Source organism: Drosophila sechellia, chromosome 2L, assembly GCF_004382195.2.
Source record: "Drosophila sechellia strain sech25 chromosome 2L, ASM438219v1, whole genome shotgun sequence".
Taxonomy (NCBI): domain Eukaryota; kingdom Metazoa; phylum Arthropoda; class Insecta; order Diptera; family Drosophilidae; genus Drosophila; species Drosophila sechellia.
The window spans coordinates 1,644,341-1,657,813 of record NC_045949.1 but is presented as its reverse complement, the minus strand read 5'-3'; the positions used below and the strand labels follow the sequence as shown (position 1 = coordinate 1,657,813).

General features: G+C 39.2%; 1 protein-coding gene across 1 annotated transcript in view; it reads right to left on the bottom strand.

Moving 5' to 3' along the window:
- LOC6617393 (zinc finger protein chinmo) overlaps window positions 1-4,382 on the bottom strand; it is a 43,840-nt gene extending 39,458 nt beyond the window's left edge. Inside the window, exons 1-2 of the mRNA XM_032715970.1 lie at window positions 3,955-4,382; window positions 1,850-2,880 (exon numbers count right to left, since the gene is read on the bottom strand). The gene's annotated coding sequence lies outside the window, so the exon portion shown is untranslated. The remainder of the gene's footprint in view (window positions 1-1,849; window positions 2,881-3,954) is intronic.
- Between the last annotated feature and the right edge of the window lie 9,091 nt (window positions 4,383-13,473).

Here is a 13,473-nt window from a genome sequence, read left to right as displayed (position 1 = left end):
ACACACTTTTTTTTTTTGATAAGCCTTAATAAAAGATCATAAATTCATATGAATTTTTATGGTCCTCGGTCTTGTGTAATTTAAATTTTTCCTTATTTTCTAAGCCCATTTCAGCAGCCCTTGAATGATAAGTACGTGTCTGGCCATAATGGTTCGTAAAATCATAAAATAATCTCCACCCAACAACGGGTAATACTCGAGTTATACTTAGGATTAGCATAGGATTTCGACTACTGTAAGGTCGTCTTTTGCTTAACGTGTTGTCAATATGAGTTTTCAGTGAATAGTTGCATTGCTTAACTTACATTTTGTCTTCTAAATAAATAATTAATTATAATTAATTTCAAATGCATTTTTGACCTCTTACTTGACCGTTCCTTTTTCGGCCCCCTTGAAATTCTGGGCTATAACAACTGTAGTAACAATCGGGAAAACCGACATGCTTGCAACGCTGTCGCTCAGTTTTGCCTTCTTGGTAATCGGTGGCATTAAAATTCAGGCAACTGCAGTGGCAAGTCATAAAATTGGAACATTTGGGCAGAAGAACCGAAATGCGTTCGCCTTGGGAAGAGTGAGGGGGGTGGGGGTTGGGGGCATATCATAGGCACTTTGCGCAAGTGCCGACAACAAGAGCAAATAAAAAGAAAACAATGAAGTCGGTTGCATTGCGTCAGTTACAACACGGCTAAGACAAGAAGAAGAATACGACGAGGGAGAGCCGCGCAGTCTGCTCCAAAGGCGAGTTATTCTTAGAAAAAACCTAACGATTGTGCAAATGCACGTGAGAAGGCGAGGAAAATGGGAAAGAGCGCACTTCCGACCGGGGAAAGTGCAGCAGACGAAAACTAAGACAAAAGCGCCAGGAAAACGCTGCACAGATAAAAAAAATAGTGCGCCTTGTGTAGATACAGCACTTTAAATACTGATGTATCTTGTAGATATTTGTAGTATCTATCAGATTCTTTCTCTTTGGAAATATTATTTTTTAATTCTCTGGAGTTTGTTTATTAATTATTTAAATGCTTGTTGAAATTGTTTCAGGTGTAAAAGCTTTAAGCAAAACTTAGAGAAAAAACTGTTGTGCATTTAATTAAATGCGGAAGACGCCACACAACAACAACAACAACAACAACAACAACAACAACAACAACAACAACGACAGCGACAGAAACTGAAACAAAAACTACAACTCCAAGCGCACGCAATGCCAGACCAACCCCAACGCGTGCGAGCGGGACGGGGCGAGTGCGCGAGGGAGAGGGGGCGAGAGCGGTACAAAGAAGTACACAACGCACAAAATTTGGAACACGCTGCGTTTGCTAAGTAGGTCAAAGTGGCAGCGGCGCCGGCAGCGCAGTCGAAAAACTTTATTGCGTGTCAACTGCGACGCATTTTTTTTTTGTGCAGCGGCAAGAAGCAGAAGTAATATATTTTTAATTTATGCACAACCCCAAAAAGTATCTACACCCCTTTCCGTGCGCGTGTGTGTGTGTACACATGTAGAAGTGACAAGCAAGCAACTTTTGCTTTTTTCTCGCTATTAATATGCAACGCCAAGTTTTGAGTGTCATAAATCATACGCAAAGTGCGTAGACAATTTTTCTCTTGACCAAAAAATGTTTTCCTTACTTTTTGCATAAATTATAATTGTAATTAGAGGCGGAGTTTTGCCTTCTTTTTCGAGCGGTAATTGTTTGCAAATGTTTGTGGACACTTTCTAAAAAAACATTTTTCATTTTACGCACTTTTTCGTGCGTGGGGAAACTTAAAGGGCCATTAAGAAATGCGAAGAGATGCTTGAAAAAATGACAAGTTTTGAACTTAGCATAGGTATAACATTCAAACTCACCTTAATATTCAATTGCAAATTTACGCATTAATCCAAATCCAGAATCCTCAGTTGTAAAACCGTTCACAAGTGGTAATTTTGAATTTCTAAGTTTTTTTAGTTTTTCTCACTTCACTCTTTTCACTTAGGCCAAATGTTCTAGTTCTTTTTGTTGCTAATTAGTTAGGATATATACTCGAGTTGTTTTTATCAAAAATTGTTTACCAAATATTCTCCGATATAATTCGTAAGCATAGATATATGTATAGGTATATATTTTATAAATACATGTATTACGATTGGTAATTTTTATACTTGATGCTTTATTTACTTTTTTAAATGATTTTGCTTTGCTTTTATCGAAACGAAATTTTTATGCAAACTAACACACACGTTTTATCTGCTGCTTCTGTTGCGGTTGCTTTTACTGTAGTGATCACTGTAGTAGTTGCTATGGCTGCTGTTGTTGTTGTTGTGTTGCTGTGTTTAGTATTGCGTATGTCCGAACCAATAATTTTGAATAGTTTACCAATTTGGTGGCTTAAATTTTTGCGGTTTTCTGCGTTTGTTTTAAAAAGATTTCCCTCGGCTTTTCAACTGATTTTGGGCTGGTTTTTGCTGACGGTTTTGGTTTTCCTTTTGTTGCGTTAAAAATTTACATTGATTTTATTAGATTTTCATCTTAGTTGCAAATCATTTTCACGTGTGGACGTTTTGAGATAATTACAATTTGTTTATTTTATATGATGTTTTGTTGCCAAAAATCGTTTTTTGTTGATTTATTTTTGTTGTGTTTAATTCAAGACCAAAACTTATGTTGCCAATTTTAGAATTTTGCGTTGTTTTTCGAAATGTTTTTGTTTTCAGTTCATTTTTAGGTTGATTTGTTGCAGTTTCGCGAAATTTGATTCAATTAAATTGATTTTGTATATTTAGATGGTTAAATGTTCTTGATTCGCATTTTGTAGCATTCGCTGGTTTTGAAGTCGTTGAATGTTTTTCTTGACTTTCCTAAAATTTGCTCGTTGAGACATTTTTACAGTGACATTTGGCTGCAAATATAAAAGCGGTTTGAAAATTGTTATTAAAAAATGTAAGTGGAATTTGGCTGATTGAAACTCAAATGTATTCGGGGATAATGTGACATGTTTTAGGTATTCATTTCCTTTTTTTACATTATATAAAAAATAATTTGTCACAGTTTTCCCGAATAAATTTCATTTCATTTGTGCCCAGAGTTTCTGGTTTCTTATCAGCCCGGGTTCTTGTAAGTGGAATTGGATTAATGATTTTATTATCGCAGAATATATTTCATTTTCCCATTTTGGGACCGTAATTCCCACTTTGCTTCTGGCAAATGTCTTTTATTCTAATCAAAACACTTTATAGGGTGTTGGGACTTGGAAATTTTGGGGAAGGGGAAACATGTGGACTTATTTGAGCAGTGAATTGTCACATTGTTTTGAGAACTTTATTTCAAAACTATTTTTAAGAAGTTTTCACATGTCTTAGGGTATTTCGGTAGTTGTTCAACACTTGTTCACCGTTATTCTACATTTTCCTCTCGTTTTTTGAACAAGTGTCCTGGGGATTAATTGCATTTTGCCTTCTTTCCTGCACTTCTTACACTTTCCTCTATTCTCCCTTAATTGCTATTTCGTAGACACACACACACATACACTGGCACTCCAAGCACACAGTGCAAAAAAGGGGTTCAGTTCACTGGGATTGCGCCTTGTTTATTTTCGGGGGGAGGCGGAAAACGGGGAGGGTTGTTTATTGTTCCATGTACTCCTCGCTGTTGTTGTTGTAGTTTGCCTTTGCTTATTTTTCTATTGTTGTTGCTTGATTAAAAATGCAGACGTTTTGGTTATGCATAAAAGTCTATACTTCACTTTTTCTCAGTTTGCTTTTGCTATTCGCTTCTTTTTTATGCTGCGTTTTGTACCGTTTGAAATTCGAGTTGCAAACACACACACACACGCCAGAATTTCATGTGTGCGAGAAAACCAAGTACACACGCATAATTGCAACGGTATTAGTAGTACATTTTTGATTTTGTCACTTTATTTTAGTCTTGAAATATGCGTTGCACTTTAATATAATCGATATTCACTGAAAATTACCTTTGAATTACTAGGCGAACAGCCGTTTTGCAACACTCACGACGCACTCACGCACTCTTGCCACACACATGCACACTGGACAGTTAGTTTGTGCATTTGCTTTGCTCGACGAAACACAAACAAAACGTAAATAATAATTAAAAGTGTTCAATGCCGCAAACTTTTAGCACTTTCCGCTTTTTGCACTTCATCCGCTGCAGTTCTTCCAGTTCAAAAATGTAGAGAATAACTGTTTTATCAAGCGGTTTCGATTCCGTGCTTCCTCGTTTCTGAATTTACGTGTAAAACTTGAGTTGCCTGAGTTGCCAGGGCTGACGAGCGACGAGGCGATGCGAATTTGCGACTGCGAATGCGAATGCACAAACGCTGCTGCTGCTGCGAGCACCACCGAAACAAGCAACCGCGAAACTTCAACACGTCCGTTCAACACGGCAGTTTCTTTTTGACTGCCGATTCGATTTCGATTCCAACAGGCGGCGAACAAGCGTGCAGTGGTGTGCGCGCGAGAGTAAGAGCGAGAGCGAGAGAGAATGAGAGAGAGCGAGCTTTTAATCCAATTGGAATGCAGGCGAGCAACTTGCAATTGTCAGATTGGACATGTCCAACAAGGATTCTGAAAAAGGATAACCGAATGTTGTTCGAAAATAGTTTACATATTTTTTTATGATTTTTAGAGCACAATTTACTCAGGCGAGTAGATGTAATGCCCGTTGCAACTGCTTTCTGCATGTCTTTTTCTGTGTGTATGCACTGCCGCCCCAGGATAAAAATTACACATATCCTCATAATCCGGGGGTGAGTTTCTCACTCTTTCTCTCACTCTCTCTTTTGCAGGCGCAATTGCATAAGGCAAAGGACATGAGGTAATTTAGAGGAGCTCCGCTCAAGTGGAAAATGTTTAGGGAAATCTCGTCCCGAAATAGCAAAAGCAAATCTTAACTTGGTCTTAACCTATTCGAACAGCGGGGGATTCCATCCAGGTGGTCTCTGAATACTAGATGCAATAGAAATAGGGTTCGCAAGAGGCGATTTGTAATCGAAAACCGCTTTAAGATCGGCACAATGAGTTAAGATGGGAACATGGGAAAAATATTAATTGCATAGCTTTAATGCAAAAGAACGCATTACACATCTTCAAAATGTTGATTACTCTCAGAAAACAAAAGTGAAGGATAACTTTTTTTTTAATGAAATGGTATTCGTAAGCCCTAACGCAATAGAATTACAGTTTCTTTAGAAAATTCTTACAATTGGTCTTTGATTTCCTATAGAGAAAACAATAATACCCTAACTACTCACGAAAGTTATCGCTCAATTTGCATATCCCTTGAGATCTTTCCGACCAAACCATCAAAATTGGAACAAAAACCCTCAAAATGCTTTTCATTTTTCCACCCAAAAACTTCCCCTATTCCCACAAGTGTCAGAGTCCCTTTTTTGAATGCAATTCCCATCAAAAATATCAAATTCCTAGCCAATCAAACAATAACCACTTAATTTTAGTGGCAAAAGAGTTCAAACAAACTATTCCGTAATTTCTATTCATTGAAAGTTGGTTAGCAACTGCAAAGCAAAGTATTTTTTTGTTCAGTGCAGCACTGCCAAAAACAATAACAATGCGCATTCGTTTTGCAGTGAGCGAAAGAGAGGAGAGAGCGGTAAGCTTTTTTTTGGCGCATGTTTTCCAATTCTCTCTCTCTCTCTGCTGCCATTTTATGCACACACAATGACAATGAAAGCTTCTCGGCAAGGGGGCGGGGTGCGGGAAGGAAAAGCGAACAATTTACGCAATTCAAGAAACACGTGGAGGGCCGGCGTCGAAAATACAATAAGCAAAGACAAAAGCTCCTGCTTTTGCTGCTGCCTTTGCTTCCCCAGTCGGAAGTGGAATTATTCCTATAACTATTTTTCGATGCATTTCAAATTCATTTCATATATTTTTATTTTTTAAAAATACCACTAGATTAAACCCTTTCCATATCGAAATATGCATTGCATTTTTTCGCTCGGGCGCCAATAAGACTCACTCCACCTCCAAAATCCACCCCTGGACTTCTCTTTTTGGCTCTCCATTTGCTTTTGCAGTACTGCACGCACTTTTTGGCCCTATGCTTTCCCCTGCTCTTCGTCATTCAACTTTTTGCTTAGCTACACAACTTTGTTCAGCGCACTGAAAAAAATTGCATGGAAACAGAAAATGTGATAAATTAAATAATACTACAACGACTAGAAATATGATATGACTTTTGTAGCACAAAACATGTGATTACTTTGATTGATATTGAGTTAGTTTTGTTTTCTGTGCATTTTGAGGGGGTTGTCGAAAGGGGCTGGATTAAGTGGGTGGCTGTGCGTTATATGCTCCACTTTTTGGGCCTGCGACCACAGCCCCGAAATTCTGTTTCCGAACGCACTTTTGCAGCTTGCGTTCGTATGCCTTGTATACACACACACACACATACACAAACAATGTGTGTGTGTGTGCTTGTGTGGGGCGCGTGCGTGTGCTTGTGTGGGTGTTTGCATTGGTGTGCGCGCATTTTTGGGTGTTCCTTATTTCGTGAAATTTTAGCATTTATTTGTTATGTACTCAAACTGACGTCGCTGCAAAGTTGCTTTTGCTTTTGCTGCTGCTGCGCTGCTGCGCTGCGCTGCTTTTGCTGTTTTGCTGTCTCACTCTCTCTGTCTCTGTCCCTCTCTCTCGCTCGCTTGTTTTTGTGCGTGAGTGCGTAGGCTCGCCTATGTACACTATTTGGCAATTACATTCGCCTGTATGTATTTATGTACACTTGCACGGCTATATTTGTTTGTTTGCTTGTGTATTTTATACATAAATATGTTTGCTTTTTTGTGCTTTTCGCTTTTGCTTTGGAGCCGCCAAAAAAAACAATGTTTTATGTGTGTATACTGCATTTTTATGCCGTGCAGAAGATATTACATTTTGGGGTTATGGATAGTGGTGCCATGAAGCTGAAAAGCCCTCAAGTAAAATACTTGTTAATTAAAAGTTAGCATGTACTGTCGGTACTAATGATAAAGCGAACTTTATCAAATGTAATCGAAAATTTGTATTGTAAAATATGATAATTAAAATCAAAAGAATTGCAGCATAAAATAAATGTTACGCTTGACATTTGGCTTGGCATTTGTGTTTGTAATGCCTGTCAAAAAAGCAAATGCTTACACATCCCACCCACTTAGAAACCCCCCACCCCAATACACCCACAACCCCTGAAATCCAACCCCCCCGCCCCAAGTTTTTCATAACAATGTTGTTGCGTTTTCAGATAAGATGATATCATTTGTTTTTGTAGCATTGCCAGCACATTTAATTTGCATGTGTGCGGTAACACACACATGTATGTATGTATGTACATACATACATGCATATGTATTTGAAAATGTGCATATGAGTAAGTCTGTTTGTTATATTTGATCTAAAAGTTCTCAAATTTTATTCCTATATTTTCTTTTTTAAATTTGACCCCATGTAAAGAGCCAATTTTATGAGGCAACCAAAGAAGCGAGGATTCAAATTCTTCAAAAAAGTACTTCAAAATATGAGAGGGGTTCTTTGAACGGAACTTCCAGTTTCCACGCTCTTTAAAGTTTTTCCGAAAGAAGTTACAACGGCGTCGCAGTCCCAGAAATTATTGCGTGTTTAAGCTGCTCCTTATTGAATCCGCTTATTCATTCAAAAGTAAGGCGAAAATGAGCGAGGGAAAACAAACAATGCGGAGAAAAGGAAGACAGACAACAAAAGATAAAAAAGGGTTTCAAGGACATTTTACACATAATTTTTACTACCTTGCAGGACGAACGCGGTGGAAAGGAAAAGCCCCGCCTAATGTAATAATTTTTGCGCTCGACTTTGTGAAGGGGAACTCCTGTTGCTCTCGTCCTGATTTCGGGACCAAGTTGAATGCTCTATTACCCGCAATCGACGAGGACGAAGTAGTAAAAAAAGGGAAATCGGGGTGGAGGAAATGGATATCAAGGAAAAGTTCTAGGGCGACGACATTGATTGCCTTTTCACCTTCGACTCTCAGCCAAATTGTAAAGGCTTCCTTCTTTGGCAACCTCATTTGTTTACCTTTCGCGACCCGTGAATCGATTATTATGAGTTGGGTGAATGAACTCGAGTGGGTTGACAACAATCATTTGCATATGGAAATATATATAGCTTTCTTACCAAAAAGGATTTTAGGCAACATAAATATGAAATCAATTTAAAGGGACTAAACCATTGGTTCTATCATATGTCAGCACTGCACAAGGTAATACAATACTAAAGCCATTAGTAAAGCATTTCAACCATTGCCTCAGAGAACCCCCAATATGGTCGAAATTCGCTGAATGAAACGCAGGGCTATGTGAATTAGAGCAAACAGCGGGTGGATGGATCCCAAAACGGGCCGGGGTAATGTAATTTAATGATGAGCGTCAAGGGAAACTGGGTCACTCACGCATGTTGTCGCTGCAGCAACAAAGCACGCGCACTCCAACTAGATGAAGAGATACGTCGGACGGTCAGATACACATCATCAGCAATGCCAAACTAGCAAACTACCGCAGTACCGAACTGCCGAACCACCGAAATTCCGAACCAAATCCAACCCAAAAGACCCCAGACAATGCGACGCGATTGTGAGAGGGGCGGGGAATGTGGCGCAGGGTGGTGCAGAGGTGAGTTTTCCAAGTGGTGGTGCATGCAAATCAGAACTTGGGCACAGTGGTTTTGGAGCAACTAGATATAGGTTATAGATCATAAAAGTTTAATCAAAAAGATTACGTCTCTGTCCAACGAGGCAGAGTTAGAACTTGTTGAGAATTATAAAGCTGTAGAAGAAATACCTTGATTCTAATGATAAATTATGAATAAATACATTGATTCTAATGATAAATATTGATTTGAAATATTACTTAAGCTTACTACAGCTTGCATTTCAACACATTCAGTTAACAATAATATTCCCTTCGTTCTTCTTAGGCTGCACACACTGTACTTCAAGTTTGATCGCTTGCGACTGCTGCAGTCAACTCGTGCTACCTTTCTCACTTCCTCCCCTTGTTCAAATGCAATTCTAGCGCACAACTCGAACAACAAATTTCGGAGTTCGCTTCTGGTTATTCGGTGATGTCGTTTTCGGTGAGTGGAAATTTGGGTCACTTGCATATAATCCACATGTGAGTGCGTGTGTTCTTCATTCGGTGGATGTTGCAACGATGGCGCTGCCTCAGCTGCCTCAGTTTCTGCTGCTGATGATGATGATGATGATGTTGCTCGACTGGCTGTTCTGCCTTTGATCTTCGCTCCGATTGTTGTTTTTCCTTCTGGCTGCCCTTGCCTCCCACTGGGCGCGTTGGGCAACGTTCTGAATGCAATCTATCAATCCATGGCGATATGTCTGCTGCTGTGTGCAACCACTGAGCGAGTTATGTAAGAGGCATATTTCAGCGGGAAAAGCTATTCAATTGGATGTGTTAATGGTAATTGGCAGGGAAATCAACACAATTATTGGACTATTAGTAGTCCTAAAAATAATAATAATAATATCAAAGTAATTAATAAAACATAACATCTAAAAACTGCACTTTTCGTGGAAAGTTTCCCTTATGTTCGCTTCCCCTCAGAAAAGAAAATACTTTTCCAAATCCGCTAAAAGCAAAAAGAAAATCCTCTCAGGCTTGTCACTTCATAATAAAATCACATTATGTGGCCGAAAATAAGGACCTTCAACCCAATTAACCATAAATTAAATTAACTAAAAACCCAAAGCGGCCGAAACAAGAAAATTCGCATAATACGGAGGAAAAGCGAATAAAAACTTGGCAGCCACAATTGTCAAAGGTTTTCCACTTTGCTTTTCGGCTGCTTTCGTTTTTTCGCTTCCCCCCCTTTATTTATATTTATTTTATGCACAAGAAAAGTTAAAAAGAATTGCACAATTTAATGGGCACAAAACGCGAGCAGCCGAGGAAAACAGAAATTCCGAATCACGCAAATGTTCATAGGCAATTCTCAACATTTTCTTTATTTGTTTATTATGCATGAATTGTAAATGTTGGGCCAAATTGCCGGGACTTCGGTCTCGCAGGGGTCGTGGGGGGATTGTTTTGTGGATGACGTAAAGTTTTGTGCTTGCAACAGCAACCGGAAGAATTCAATTGTGTGTCAGATACTTAGGATATTGGCGAGGGGTTCTTGGGGCAGGGGTCAGGGGGCAATCATACGGCAAAAGGCAATCGTGAATATTAAAATCGGGTAGGGAAATCTTGCTGAGAAAAACATTATTTGCATACTCTTACGCAAATTCGGAAAATGCTGTAGTTTCCAGCACAGTTGGGAAATCAGGCAAACAGTAATATTGTGTTAATAATTATATACTAATTGCAAGAATTTTATACCTTAAAACAAATATTTAAATAATGGTTAAAGTACGAAATAAATAAGTTAAGTAAAGTAATGAAATTATGATATGGCGCCTATTTAAAGAGCCAATTTTAAGTGACTTCCACTTTGAGGAAAGTTGAACTCAGCCCACTGAGTAAATTGCTTTATTAATTTTTCACGCACTATATGATTAACCAATTTCTAGTGCGTCCTCCGCTGAACTTGGCTCATTTTAATACTTTCTGGGGTGGAGACCCCCCGAAAATTGAGTAAAAGTTTCGCCGCGACTGGGGAAAATCGCAGGCAATTTCGATTCCCACGCGTGCACAGTTTACGCCAGCGAACTAATTGCAAATTAATGACTTTTGGCGAGCGCAGAACTCGAGATACATGTATTTTTGCGTATTTGCGCATCCCAAAGATACTGTAGCCCTTGGGCTCCAGTTAATCAATCATTTTGTCTATTACATGCCTCGAGTAAGTCCAAAAAACACACTATTTCTATCATATGTCTGTCAATTTGTAGTTAATTACTTTGGTTATTCTTTTCGCAGTGATCTGCGCGAGTTGAACAGGGACGGCTATAGAGGCCGGTAGAATTGCAATTTTTGCACACACCCGCTATCTCTTTCTGACCCTCTTATCTCTACCGGAATTGCATCTGTGTGAATCGCACTGATCGCGCGTGTGTATTGGAGTGCTGTTGTATCTGTGTGAGAACAAGCTTTTGCACATTTTTCGCAACAACAAGCGATTCTTATTGGATGCGCAAAAATGGCGATGGATCGCAAGCGAAAATATGTAAAATTGAACTTCATCTGCTAATGCAAATCTTATTCAATTACTTAAAAAAAAAAAAATTGAAATTCGATCTTTTTTTTACAATTTAATACTTGTAGCGATAAAAGTATTTAAAGCTCCAAATAAACTGCCAATAAAAATGGCTCGATCTCTTGATCGGCAGAAATTTACATTGGTATTTAAAAATCATTTATCAAATACTTTATTGAGATTTCAGTCTGGCAAACAGCAAACTAATATAATTCGCCGTAAAAAGAATGGAATATTTAATGGGGCGATCTCCAAAAACATAACGAGATGTGTGATCAGATCCGAAAGCAAAACTTTAACAGAATTTCCCGCAATGCAAAAATAGTGTTGAACCCAAAATATAAAAAAAACAAACACGTTTTCGACATTGTAGAAAAACAAAATCTTGGAAATTGTTGTAGCTGCTTGTTGCTATTTTTGTTGCCTTTATTTTTTGTTAATCTTTGTCGACGAGCCGCGTGGACATGAAATTTATGGGATGTCAAAGGGCCGTATAATCTGCTGGGGAGCGAGCGGGACGGGGCGTTGGGGGAAAGAGAGGGTGCGTTGGATTTTTGGCGCGTGCAACGAGAGCCGCACTCTTTCCACGCACTCGCGCTCCCGCTCCCACTCTCGCACACGCATCCGCACGCACACGCACGCACTTTGCCGATTACCTCATCGCAGCGAATGTCAGCACAAAAGCACAAAGCAAAAGCAACAGCAATGGCAGCAGCACAAAGCAGAATAGCAACAGCAGCAAAGCACAGGCTTGGAATGCGTGCGCATTAATTTTGGGCCAGGGGGCGGGGCGGGGTGGCTATGGTGGGGGGGTCTATGCTCAAAGGCCATGCTCACAGTGATGCACATAATTATAGGTTCAAGTTGTGCCTTGAAAATACTTCATAAAAAACTTATAGAACAAAATTAAAATTTATTTTCTGATTTTTAAAATGAATTACATTTTTTAATTACTTATTTTTGTATCAAGCACGATCTTAATCTATTTTATATTATTGTTCAGCATTGACTTGATTTATTACAGTTTATTTGCATATAACCCGCTGTACTATTTCCTTCTTGCCCTATTTTTTTCGACCCTCGACTGTGCGTTCTGCCTGCTGCGATCTCCATGCGGCTGGCTTCTGCGTTTTGGCTTGGCTCTCTGGCTTTGTTGTAAGTTTGGAGCCCAAGAACTGGTCCAGGCAGCATTTGGATTAATGATCCATTGTTGTTGCCACCGCGGCTGCCAGTTGTCCATCGCTTTGTGCCAGTTCGCGATGTTTCCCTGCTCTTCTGGGCTATATGGGGTAGGTCATTCTGCCTGACTTGTAAATGCCGGAAATGTAGCCAGTTTTGTAATTTCAGTTTTGATTACAAGACAAGTTCCACAATTACATTCGCCTGGGCCTGCCCATTTTGCATTTTACTACTTCTGGTCGTTGTTTTTCTGCGGTCAGATGGCAATTAATCAAAAACGCTGTAAGGCATAGAAAACCCATAAATCACACCCAAAAAAAAGGGTGTGTGAGCCAGCTGCACTCCTTGACCACCTTTCATCGGCTCCTCATAACTTTTTGGGGTTTAGTTCACGCGACGCGGAAAGTATAACATAATTATACTAATTTGCATTTCTAGGAAGGTGGCTTATGAAATGTGGAAAATTTGCGTAAAAACTATTGTAATAATAAATCAAACAAGTGGGGACAAAACGCAGACCTATGAAATCGAATTTATGTTGCTCTTTAAACAAAAGTGTGCTAACTAATCAGTAAGCATAAGAACAAAATTCCTATGAAACATTCAATTAATTTATAAAATTTTTTTTTAAAAAATCAGTTCATGGAATTAATTAACAATTGATTTCTGACAAATTTCTAAAACAGCACCAACGTGCTTTAAATTTTTCTCGAATGTACTGCATTTACCCAGTGATCGTCGCAGTCAATATGCCCACTTCTACGCTAGTGGTGCGTAAAAAATCTCTTAATTTACGAAATCATATATCAAGCATTCAGCTAGAGATTTTCCTAGTACGTGCACATATGTGACTGCGCCCACAAAACGGGCACAGAAACTATAATCAAAGCCCCGACAAAACCGAGACCAAGGCGGCGTATACGTAATATAATTCTTTGTGTGAGCACGCAGGTCACCTGCTGCTGCAGGACATTCGCCCGCTCCTCCTCCTTCTCGGCATTATTAGTTAATGGCCAAATGGCATTCAAAATCAAGGCACACATACGCCGTGTGGAACGGCGGCCAGCCCACGGAAAATTTCCTTTTAATTTTATTATTTTCACATAAGTTTTTGT